General features: G+C 54.8%; 1 protein-coding gene across 3 annotated transcripts in view; it reads right to left on the reverse strand.

Annotated features, from left to right (window-relative positions):
* The window catches only part of GDPD5 (glycerophosphodiester phosphodiesterase domain containing 5), a 90,935-nt gene extending 81,768 nt beyond the window's left edge, over positions 1 to 9,167 (reverse strand). For all 3 annotated transcript variants that reach the window (XM_055549107.1, XM_055549105.1, XM_055549106.1), the window contains exon 1: positions 8,298 to 9,167. The gene's annotated coding sequence lies outside the window, so the exon portion shown is untranslated. The remainder of the gene's footprint in view (positions 1 to 8,297) is intronic.
* Between the last annotated feature and the right edge of the window lie 2,217 nt (positions 9,168 to 11,384).

Consider the following 11,384-nt stretch of genomic DNA (forward strand, 5'->3'; position numbering starts at 1 on the left):
CCCTTTGCTGGTTTGCCACACCCCGTTGTCTGAGTAGCTCACTCTGGGCTCATACACCCTCCCTTGCTGAGCCAGAGCAGAGGAGACCAGGTACTGTTGCCAGTGACCCCTTTTGGCAGTCTTTCTTTCCCCCTCAGAGTCCCCTCTAAATGTGCTGGAACAAATGATTACATAATAGGGGTTTGCAGGGGGGCATGTTACTAAGTGTGCAGTCCTCCGCTCTCTCAGCCCGGGCCAGCACTCAGAGCAGGTTGGGATCAGGGAGCAGGACTGGGCCATGAAGGCAGGAGGCAGAGTTCAGTGAGGTCAGCCACGGCCAGTGTGAGCACTCATGACACGCTAGGCACTGTGAACTATACACCAAGCACTTCATTCACTTCTCAGAACCTCCCCAAGGACGTTGCACATCCTATTTGCGCATTTTACAGAAGAGAACACCAGTGCTCAAAAAGCACAGCTGAAATGACTCTCCCAGGGTTGTATTTCCAGTAAGTGACAAAGCCAGGGCTCAAATGTGACTTTCTCTGCTTCTGAAACCCATCCTGGTAACTTCCCTGAAATAATTTTCTTGGATTGGCTTTCAACAGAGGCAGCTGACTTAAATGGGGTCAATTATTGGTGAGGGCCACACAGAGGCCTCCAATGTCTCCCCAGTACCCTCCCAGAGATGGAAAAAAAAAAAACAACCTCTGGCATTCTTTAGTTCTCCCAGGTGGGACAGGGCCCCAAGCAGGCAGTGCAACTGGGTGTCCGGGTTGGAAAAACAAGCAGATTCAGACAAGGCTTCATTGTTAAGGAGAGCTTGACTCTTGGGCCATTAAAACAAAACCAAGCAAGACAAAATGCTTGCTGCCTTGTCTTATCTCTTAGAGAGAAGGGGGATGGGAAGGGCCCCAAGACTGGCTGCTGATCTCTCCCCACGCCAGCCTCCGTCTCCGAGACCCAGCTTCAGGTGGCTGGGCCAGTAGAAAGAGCAATGCAGGGGGAGCCCAGGGTCTGAATCCAGCAGGCTCTGCCACTGTCTGTGACCTTCTACAGCACACTGCTGGCATGGCCAGTGCCACACTGGTGCTTCCTGCACATGGCCTCATTTGGTCTCTACGGTCCTTTCAGAGAGAGATGTTATTTCTGTTTTCAGATGAGGACACTGAGGCTCAGAGAAGATACTCAAGCAGGGATCAGAGGGGTGTTGGAATCTAGGTTTATCAGATTGCAAAGTCTTTCCAGTCCCTGTTTCTCCAGGGAGGGCAATACCCTGGAAGCAACGAGCTCCTTGTCTCAGGGATGTACGGGTATCACCCAGGGATGCAATAGGAGGCATGCTGCAGAGGGTAGCCAGGTGGTTCTCAGTCTTGGTTGTGCTTTGACGTCACCTGGGGAGCTTTAAAAACTATTGTTGTGTAGGTCTTGCCCCAGGAGCAGGGACCAGGCAGAACTTTTAAAAGTTTCTGCAGTGATTCTAGTGTGTACAGCAAATTTGAGAGCCATGGGCCCAGATGCTCACTATAACTTCTTCCACCCCACACCTTATAAAGGGAAGAAGGGCTTTGTTACTCTGACCTCCTTTTACAAGAGAGGCAAAAACCAGGCAAAATATAAGGGCCAAGGTCGTGTCCTTAGGGCCCACCATCAGCTGTGAGTTCAGGCAGTGTGAGGGGACCCTGATTTTAGGGTGCCTCTGGGGTGAACTTTTTAAAAGATACTTGGGGGGTCCTGGCTCCTTTGTCAGTGGAAGAAAAGTTTCTCTTTGAGCCTCCTGGGTGGGAGGGTGAGGCAAATTCTTCAAGGCCTTTTTTTCTTTTACATAGAGTTCACTCATTCAAAAGCTAAACAGCTGTAGGATTAACGCTGGAAGACCACCTCTGCCGGTGGGTGTGCTTTGGGAGCAAGAAGATAAAAGATCTCCAAGCAAGGCCTGTTTATTCTTTTCTGTTGGAGATTTGGTCCCAGGCCTGGGAAGAGCTGAGGCTCTCAAACCTCGACCCACACTTCCTCCCACCTGCCTCCTTGGTGCCCTCAAGCAGGATGTCACGGATGGTGAGACAGCGTGGGGCAGGGGGAAGATGGAGGCCTGTGGAGTCCAGCAGACCCAGGGTCTGCCCAGGCAGGGACTCCTCCTGGACAGGAACCACTCCTCTCTGAGCCTGTGCCTACTGTTGCCCGCACAGCGATACCAAGGTGAGTGTGCGTGTATGCGTGTTAAGTGATACTTTTCAATGCAGTTCCAGGAGCACCGCCTCCAGGAAGCCCTTCCGGACTCCATCTCTGCCCTGCACTGAGCAAACCCAGCCCCTGGCCTCTGCCACACTGTGTGTTGTCACTGCTTCTGTGTGCTCCCCTCCTGAGGAGGCCGCATATTCATTCACTATCCAGGGCAGCTGCCCTGTGCCTGGGACTCATTTCCTACGTCCATGCTGAGCACCTATTCTTTGACTCCAGTAGGTGCTCAAGATACAGGCAACAACAGCACATATGCACTGAGTGCTTATTATGTGCCAGGCATTTTTCTGAGTGTTTTACATGAATAATGCATTTAATCCTCACCACAACTATAACTGTTCCCATTTTACAGATGGAGAAACTGAGACCCAGAGAGGTTAAATCACTTGCCCAAGTCACATGGCTAGAAAGTGTGCACTTGGGCTGTGATCTGAGCGTTGCCCTCTAACCATCCACAAATGTCCATGGGATCGGTCCCTGCCTTGGGAGCTCAGTCTTCACAATTTGGAGGTTTTGTATCTGTGTTTACTTGTTGAATGTCTGTTCCCCCCACGGACCAAAATCTCCAGTCATGTTATGTTTTGTAACATGTAATCATGTGTGCATGCAGAGGGAGAGGGAGACCAAATGAACACTGCTTCCCTTAAAGGAACGATTCATTCTGCTCAGCATCTGCTACCTGGACTCCAGACGGCTCCTCCCAACTGGGTCATTCCTGCTGTGAAGGTCTGGGAAGGACCAGGTCCCTGGACATCCCTCCTGGTCCTGATCTCTGCCTAGAACTTGGCCTACCTACTGGGAGGGTGGTGGGAATGGCAGTTCTCCAAATTCGATCTGCCAGAGTCCTCCCCAGGTGGCAAAGCATCCTCCTGGACGAAGCCCTCCCTGCTGATTGGCACACCCTCCCTCCCAGCTTCAGTGGCTGGGCTCTTCCATCAGCTTCTTACTGAGTCACTTGATCACGAAGCAACTGGGGGGACGGGCAAGGGGACTCATGCTGCCGGAGTCTGTGTGTCAGGCCTGGCACCTGCCTCCCATCGTCTCATTTAACCCCTGCAACACTGTGATTACCGGTGACATTTTATAGAGACGGAAACAGAGGTACAAAGATTGAGTAACTTGCCTAAGGGGCAGCTTACACTGGCTCTCCTGGGACAGGGTAGAGGCACCCACTCTGTGCCAGGCACTCTGGGAGCAGGGGGAGAATTGGGTGGCAGAGAATCTGCTTCTGACTGGCTAGCAAGGGAAGCAGACCTACATAAACCCAATCCACAGACCACAGCAGGCAAGTAAGGGCTGTGGATCTGCAGAGGAGGAGTCCTGGAAGCTTCTAGAAGGAGACATCTTCAGGCCTGGCTCGCTTCCTGATTGCTCCACTCCCACGACCACCACAGGAAGAAGGGCAAGCCTTGGCTGACAAAGTTCTGGTGCCCCGTGGGTCCCGCCCTGGAGGCTGCAAAGGGAGGAGAGGCAGCTGCTCAGCCAGCTGCCCCGCCAGTGACCCCACTGTGACCAGGCCCGCCTGCTTCCAGCCCTGCCAACCTGGCCTGGCCCAGCCGGCTCCCAATCACAGGGTCGTCTCGGCCCAGTTAATGACCATGCTCCAGCAGCCCAGGCCGCCTCCCTCCTTCAGGGGGAGGAGGCAGCGGCTAACTACAGAGCCTGCTGGTCCAGACAGCGCCTGGGCCAAAAATCACAGCCGCCCATCGTACCACATCCTCTGGCTCTGATGCTGTGGTCTCCTCCCCTACCTTCCAGGGTCACAAAGGACACTGCAGAAGGCTGGAGCTCTGGAAGCTTGGATACCCCACTCCCCTCCCCATAGACCCGGGGAAACAGGACCACAGATGGGTCTGATTCACCCCAATTCATACAGCCAGCCAGTGCAGGGTCCAGGGCCCCCTGCTCAGCCCAGCACTGCCCTTCCCTAGCCCTGGGAGGAAGGACCCTTTCCAGGCTTTTTACATGTGCCGTTTGCTCTCGAGGTACTAGGGTGGAGTTGAAGAGGCAGGACATCTAAGAGCTGCTGTGCTGTCTGTTCAGTCGCAGATAACAGCGCACTCCTGACTTCTCCCACCATCTAGCTGTGTGACCTTGGGCAAGACAAGGGGCCTTTCTGAGCCCTAGTTTCTGGGGCATAACAGTAGCTTCCTCCCAGCGTTGTGAATGAGAGGGTCTGTAAAGCAGCACCATGTCTAGCTCAGAACAAGTACTCAAGAGCATTAGCAATTGCTCATATCACCATTACAGTAGTAGCAAATGAGTGTGGATTTTACCGACTGTAAAGTTGGATGCAATTGTAGGAATTGTTTATACTATTACTATGAAGTGTGAAAGATTTAGAGGCAGTGTGACCAGAGGCTTGGGTAATCCAAGAATGTTTCTCAGTGGGGGGTGGGGGGATGGTGGGGATTTATGTTCTGAATTGGGCCTTGACTGATGGGGAAGTGGGCAGAGCGGAGGATGGTATGGACAATGGGAAAGAAAAGTGAAAGTGTTAGTCACTCAGTGTCTGACTCTCTGCGACCCCATGGTCTGGCCATGGACTTCTCTGGGCAAGAATACTGGAGTGGGTTGCCATTCCCTTCTCCAGGGGATCTTCCCAACTCAGGGATCAAAGCCTGGGTCTCCTGCATTGCAGGCAGATTCTTTACCCTTTGAGCTATCAGGGAAGCCCATGGATGATGGGAGGAACCCCATAAACAAAGGGGCCACACGTGATGTGTTTAGGAAACAGTGGTGAGCAATGACCAGGGGTCCATGCAGTGGCTTTGGTGGGCAAGACCTTGAACACACGAAGAGGTCTAGTCTCCATCTTACTGGTAAGAAGGAGTCACAGAGGGTTCTCAATGGGGCCCTGTGATGCTTTCTGCAGTGTGAATTCTGTCTGGCATTCAAGGCCCTCCACCATCTGGCCACCCACCCCTCTTATTCACACCCTTCTCTGACCCCACAGATTCATCACCACTCTAAGTTCTCCCCACCTCCCTGCTTATTACACCAGCTCATCTTTCCCGCCATTAGACCACCTTCACAGCAAGGCACTCTTTCATTAAATGCCTATCAGGCCATCTTTATGTATATGACCTCACAGTTACCTGTAGCTAACCTCATTTTACAGAGGAGGGAGCAGAGGCCTGGCCGGGCAGGTGCCTTGCTCACAGTTACACAATAAGTGGCACAGCCAGAATTCAACCTTGAGCTGATGTCAGGACCGCTACTCTCTACAGCAAGTTGCCTCTAGCCCCTGTCTAGACACCTTTCTCCTTGACAAAGCCTTCCAGGATATTCTGGTCCCCAGGAGCCTCTCCCAGCCACCCCTCCTGACCCATTTGGAATCAGGAGCCCAACAGCTTGATCCTTGTTCATCTAGCTTGGTTTCCATTGTTTCCTGCAGGCCCACCTTGCCCCCTTTAAGAGAGCTGGGGTTGATAACAGGTCACTTTCTTCCTGTTGCCCCTTTCTGCCATATCTAAGACTTGATCTAGCACTGACAGGAACAACCTGCCTCCTCTGGTGGGGTTCAGAAACCCAGCTGAACACAGAGCAATCAATTCCTCCAAGCTGCCTCCCAGCAAGGGGAGCCATAAATTATTTACTGCACCTTTGTGGCTAGGGAGGCCAGACAATGGGCCAGAGGGAATGAACACCCACTCCCCCCAACCCTGAAGGGAGCCAGCAGCCCTGAGTTGAGGGGTCAGAACCCAAAGCCTCCTTGCCAGGGCCCCGAAGCAGATTCAAAAGGGTTATAGGATGAGGGCGGTGGCCCAGGGGATCCTGACCCTTACAGCTGAGCAAATCCAGGTCTGTGAACCTGCAACAGTAGCCTCCATTCCTACTCAAGGCAAGTCTGAGAATTTCTCTGGCTTTCCTGGTCAAAAATTCAAGCTTCCTTTTCTTACAGGGAAGGAAATAGCTATCTGGCCATGTGCTGTATATTCATACCTCATTTAAACCTCACAACAACCTTGTAAAAGAGGAGTTCTAATTCACAGAGAAGCAGCTGGGGCTCAGAGGAGTGAAGTGACTTGCCCAACACCACATGGCCAGTGGGAGGAATCAGAGCAGATTTCTGCTGCCTGGTGTGACTCACTGCTGTCTGCCCGTGCACTCAGCCTGTCCCATGGAGTGCTAGTCCCCACAATGCCTTCTCCATCCGGACACCTTCCAGGGCATCTGGTACACAGTCAGCACTCAGTTCCTGAAGCAAACTCCAAGGCTCTGCGCAGATGGTTTCACCTCTCTGAGCCTCAGTTTCCCACACAAGGTAGCCATTAGCAACAAGCCCCGTCTTGGCAAACACCACTCTTTAACACTTGACAGTGGGCTGGGCGAGATGGCCCTACTCTCTGAGCAGGTAACCCATCACCTGCCTTGACTCCATTTTACAGGTGAGGCGTGGAGCCACGGATGCCTCCAAGAGGCCCCTGGGGGGCACCCCAGTGTCTTCTGCCTCACTGTGTTCCAGATCCTTTCTACTCCACCATGAAATGAGATCACAGGTGTGAGATTATCTCATCAAAGAGGAGCTTTGTTTAGATGCGGGATTATTATGAGCATTTGAACCCCCAGGGAAGGTGGGGGCTGGGAATCCCAAGCCCCTCAGTTACTTTCTCTTCCAGGTCCCCCAAACACTCACCCCCAGAGACTGAGAGCTTCCAGTCTTCAGCTGACCTCTCCACTCTCCCCTACCTCCCAGGGGCTTTCCAAGGTGGTTTCCCCTTGACTCCAGGAAGCTGGGCACAGCAGGGGTTAACAAGTCCCAGCCAAGGCCACCAGGGCTCCTATTGAGGCCACGTTCCCTTCCCACCAAGAACAAGAGCCCACGGAGTCCACGCCAAGCACTCTTTCACAACATCCTTCTCCGTGCACAACCCCAGGAGGCAACAGGACCCCTGCCTGGGAATCCGGCCCCTGGGACTGTGCCCTTCGCCCCGGCAGCCCCAACCCTGGGAACCTGTGCAAACCCCTGCCCTCCCAGACCAGAGGTGTCTTGCAGATTCCCCTGCCCCGGAGAGGCTGCGGTCAGACTTGAGGTCTGGGCCAGAGGCTGTGGGGCTGCTGATCTGTCTCAGGCCCCAGCACCAACCACATGGATTCTCACAACAGCCTCACATGTGGTCACTGAGACCTTACATCTGGGGTGGGAAAACCCCAGCCACCCATTGAGAAGACGCTAACCAGGGAAGCAGAGTGGATACCTTGAAGGATGTCTGGGAAGGTTCTTCTCAAGTGTACTTCTGGCTCAACCTGTCACTTGTTTTAGGACCTCAACAATTGGTACCCCCTTGTTCCCAGGCCTCAGTGTCCCCCTTTCCAATGTTCAGCATGTGCGCCGGGTGAGTGCTGAGGGCCTCATCTCCTTCAGCTCTGACAGGCTTTGACTTGGGGACCTCTATGGTGTGTTCTCCTAGCAGATAAGCAGCGTCTCAGGACCGCCTAGCCTCTTAGAGACGCTGGATCCTGGCACACAGGGGACGGGGCAGATGTCAGGGAGGGAAGCTGTGAAACTGGTAAGCTTCCCATTTCTGCTTTCAACTCTGGGTCACCTTTCCTGGGAGGTGACATGACAACGGTGTGGGAGGGAAAGACCACCTCCCAGCCTCAGGATCAGCTCTCCGAGGGCCCAGTGGCCCCACCTTGACCCCTCCCCCCCACCTCCTGCCTGGCAGCTATGCACTTCCTTTCTTTTCCTCTCCATTCTCTGCTCCTCTCCCTTTCCAGCCTAACACTCCTCCCCAGTCTCAGCACCAGAGTAAAAAAGAGCAGGGTCAATCAACCCTGATGAACCTCAGTTTCCCCATCTGTGAGCGCTCTTAACAGCACACACCACCTTTGATCACACGCAGTGGGAGTGAGCCATTTGAGGGATCCTTTGCGCAAGGGTGGGGCGCGGACCCGCACACAATGGGCGCTCAATAAGTGCCCGTTTTCTCCCCTTTTCTCCTCCCTTTCCCGCGCCCCGCTCCTAGTCAGTTCCAGCTGCAGCTAATGCCCCGTGCACACCCGCAGGTGGCCTCGGAGCTGCCAGGATGGGGTCGGAGGCCGCCTTTGCTCGGCATCCGGGGCTCTCTCACCTGCAGCTCTCGGCTCTCTCTTGTGTTCTCTTCGGGGCAAGCGTTCAGCTCCTCGTCTGGGCGGCAGGAAGGTGGCAGCTTCGGCTCGCAGCACCAGCACAGTCTGGCTCAGTCTGACTGTCCAGCCCGCCTGGGACCCCTCACGGGGCTCTGGACCAGGCCGGGGCTTCCTGGACTTTCGCACGGATCCCAAGTCCGAAGTACCGTGTCAGAGGCGGCAGAAGGTCCGGGTTTCGGGGAACCAGAGTCTGGAGGCGTCCGGACTCCTTTGCACTCAATCAGGGGGCTGGGGTGCACTCCGCCTTAACTCTGGCCGAAGGGCTGGGGGCTCCGACACACACTACAGAAAGGCTGTGAGCGAGCCCGTAACCCTGGAACCTTATGGTGGGCCAGGAGCGTCCCGTCCCGGTGCACTGGATCTGGGTCGGGGGTTCGGAGCGTCCGGACTACACGTCCCGGACCGCGGAGCAGGGAGCGTCCCGCCAGAACCCGGGGCTGGGGCAGGCGGGGCAGGGCAGGGCGCCGGCGAGGAGCGCGGAGCCGCGGCGGCCGGAGCCGGCCGGGAAGTCTTTCTAGGTCCGGACTCGGCTGGCTCCGCAATATGGGGCGGTCCACGGCGCGGCAGCTGACTCCAGAGCTCCGGGCCGCGGCTATACTTCCTCCTCTTTCCTCGGCTCGCTCGCCTCTCGCTTAGTCCCGCACCGCAGCCGCTGCCACCGCCGCTGTCATCCCCACCGCCCACTCCCACTGGAGCTGCAGTCTGAGCCCGAGCCGAGCAGCCGGTGTAGCGCCGCTCAGTGCCTGAGCGCTGGCCAGCACGGCCCCTCCCGAGTAGGGGCGGGATCAGTATGAGGCCCCGCCCACCCGAGCTACAAGCAAGGGGCGGGGCGAGCTCCAGATTCCGCTCCTACCCCAACCCGGCTCAGGTCCCGCGCCGTCGGGCAGCTGGAGCCAATCCGAGAGCGGGAAAAGAGCGGAACTCTGCGGAACGTGGACTCTACCTCGGAGAGGGCGGGGCCGAAGCGGAGCGGTGCAGCAGCAGACTGGACAAGGGAGGGCACGGTGGGATTTTAAAGAGCTGAGCTGAGGAAGAGGGTAACCTGGGGACCCGGATGGAAGTAGGAGTGGGGAAGGCTGGTTTATCTGGGACCGAGGGTGGGCAGTCAAGGGGTAGGAACAGGGGTCGAGGTGGGAAAAGGAACAGGATGGAAACGAAGGTAGTTATCCTGGGGCGAGTGGAGTCCTCAGGAATAGTGAAGCCCTCGATACTGGTGGGACACAGCCTCACAGTATCCTTCTCCCTCTCTGGCTTCTAAGGCTCAGCGTGAGATGAACTTGGATACCCTGAAATATTCAGGTTTCTGAAAGCAATGAAAAATAAGATTTTGAAAATAAAGAGCGGGTCTTTCTTTAACATTTTTCCTCCTTCCCAGAGCCCATCTGCGGGGGTGGGGGTGGGGGTGGGGGGGCGTCGTTGTCAGTTTTAAAAGTAAGAAGCTAAAAGCAGAGGTTAGGTAGGAACAGCGCACAGAGATCTCGATAGTACTCAGTTTCTGTCCTGTACTCCCACCCCATCCCTCCCCCAGAGCCTTGGAGTTGGAGCTGTGTCTGATTTATCTCTGGGCGCTAGGTTCCCCATACAGGGCGAGGCACAGAGCTAGTCTTGGAGGGTTTTGATGTATGAATGATTGAGTGTTGAACGTCCAGCAGGGGCCATGTAAAAGCCATTAATTGGCCTGGGGAAGGAAAGGATGGAGGCTACGGAGTACAGGTTTTCTGTTAAGCCTCACCACCAACCTTGTACTGTAGGTACCCCATTTCACTGATGAGGCCACAAAGGCAGAGAGATGTCACCAAGTGATGTTCCCAAGACCATATAGCTGGCACAGGATTCCTTCCACTCATCACTGTCACATTCTAGGGCAAAGCTATGTGGCTTTGAACAGGTTACTTGATCCCTCTGAGCCTATGGTGCCTCAACTGTAAAAGGGAAATAAAGATGTTGCTACTTAGCGAGGACTGGACAGGCTTCAGAGGATGGAGGGAAGGTCTTCTGGCACAGGAAATAGCATGTGCAAAAGCATGGAGTCTGAAAGAACCTCTCTGGGGATCCCTCGCCTATTCTGAGGGGATTAGGAGAGGTTTCCCTCAGGGAGTGACAAGCAGACTCAGCCCAGAAATAGGGGTTAGCTAGCTTAGGAGGGAACCTTGGGGAATGGACAGTGCTCTGTCTTTATAAAGGCCAGCCTGGACTAAACGCTGGAGGTGGGGGAGAGCACTGCTCTGTTGAAGAATCCAGACAAGTTCAGGGTAGTTAGTGCTCGTAGAGAAGGCACAGGAGAATGGATGGAAGAGGCAGGCGGAGCTAGACAGGAGCAGGAGAATACTTTTTCCTTTTTTTCTCTTTTTTTGGCTACATTGTGATCTCAGTTCCCCAACCAGGGATCAAGGCCAGACCCCCACAGTGAAAGCACTAAATCATAACCCTGGACCACTAGGGAATTCCCCAGACTTTTTTTCTAAGAGCCAAGAACTCCGTTAGAGTCTTGCTTCTGGTCCTGAACCCAACAGGTTTTTGCTGAGGCCCCAGCCTTGAAGCCCCTGATTCTTCTCTCACTGGGTATCAGAGGGGAGTCCTGGGACGTTTTAAAGCCAGGTCTTGATATGGAAAAGACAGGTAGGGAAGCCAGATAGCATGAAAATATTTAAAGCCCACAAGAGGCAGACGGTATGAAGAGTTGGAGTCCTCTGTGAGGCCTGGACCCAGAGCTCTGCCCCATCCCTCTTCAGAGTACATCTTAGAGTCTGGCTGGGGGAACACGGAAAAGGGTGAGCAGAGGCTGAAGTCCAAACTGTGTGTGTTGGAGGGGAGGCAGAGGCGGGGGAAGAAGCAGGTGTTCTCTCCTGGCCAGGCCCAGGGGTGGGGGTGGGGAGGTTGGCCCCAGGAAGCTAACACAGGTGACTGTGGCTGGAGGGCTTGCAAGCTATTTTGCTAAGAAACCTCGTGACTGCTCCCTCTGCTCAGAACCTTCTGTGGCTCCCAGTTGCCAGCATGATCAAGACCTAGATCCCAGCCTGGTATTCCGG

Source organism: Bubalus kerabau, chromosome 15 (genome assembly GCF_029407905.1).
Source record: "Bubalus kerabau isolate K-KA32 ecotype Philippines breed swamp buffalo chromosome 15, PCC_UOA_SB_1v2, whole genome shotgun sequence".
NCBI classification, from domain to species: Eukaryota; Metazoa; Chordata; class Mammalia; order Artiodactyla; family Bovidae; genus Bubalus; species Bubalus kerabau.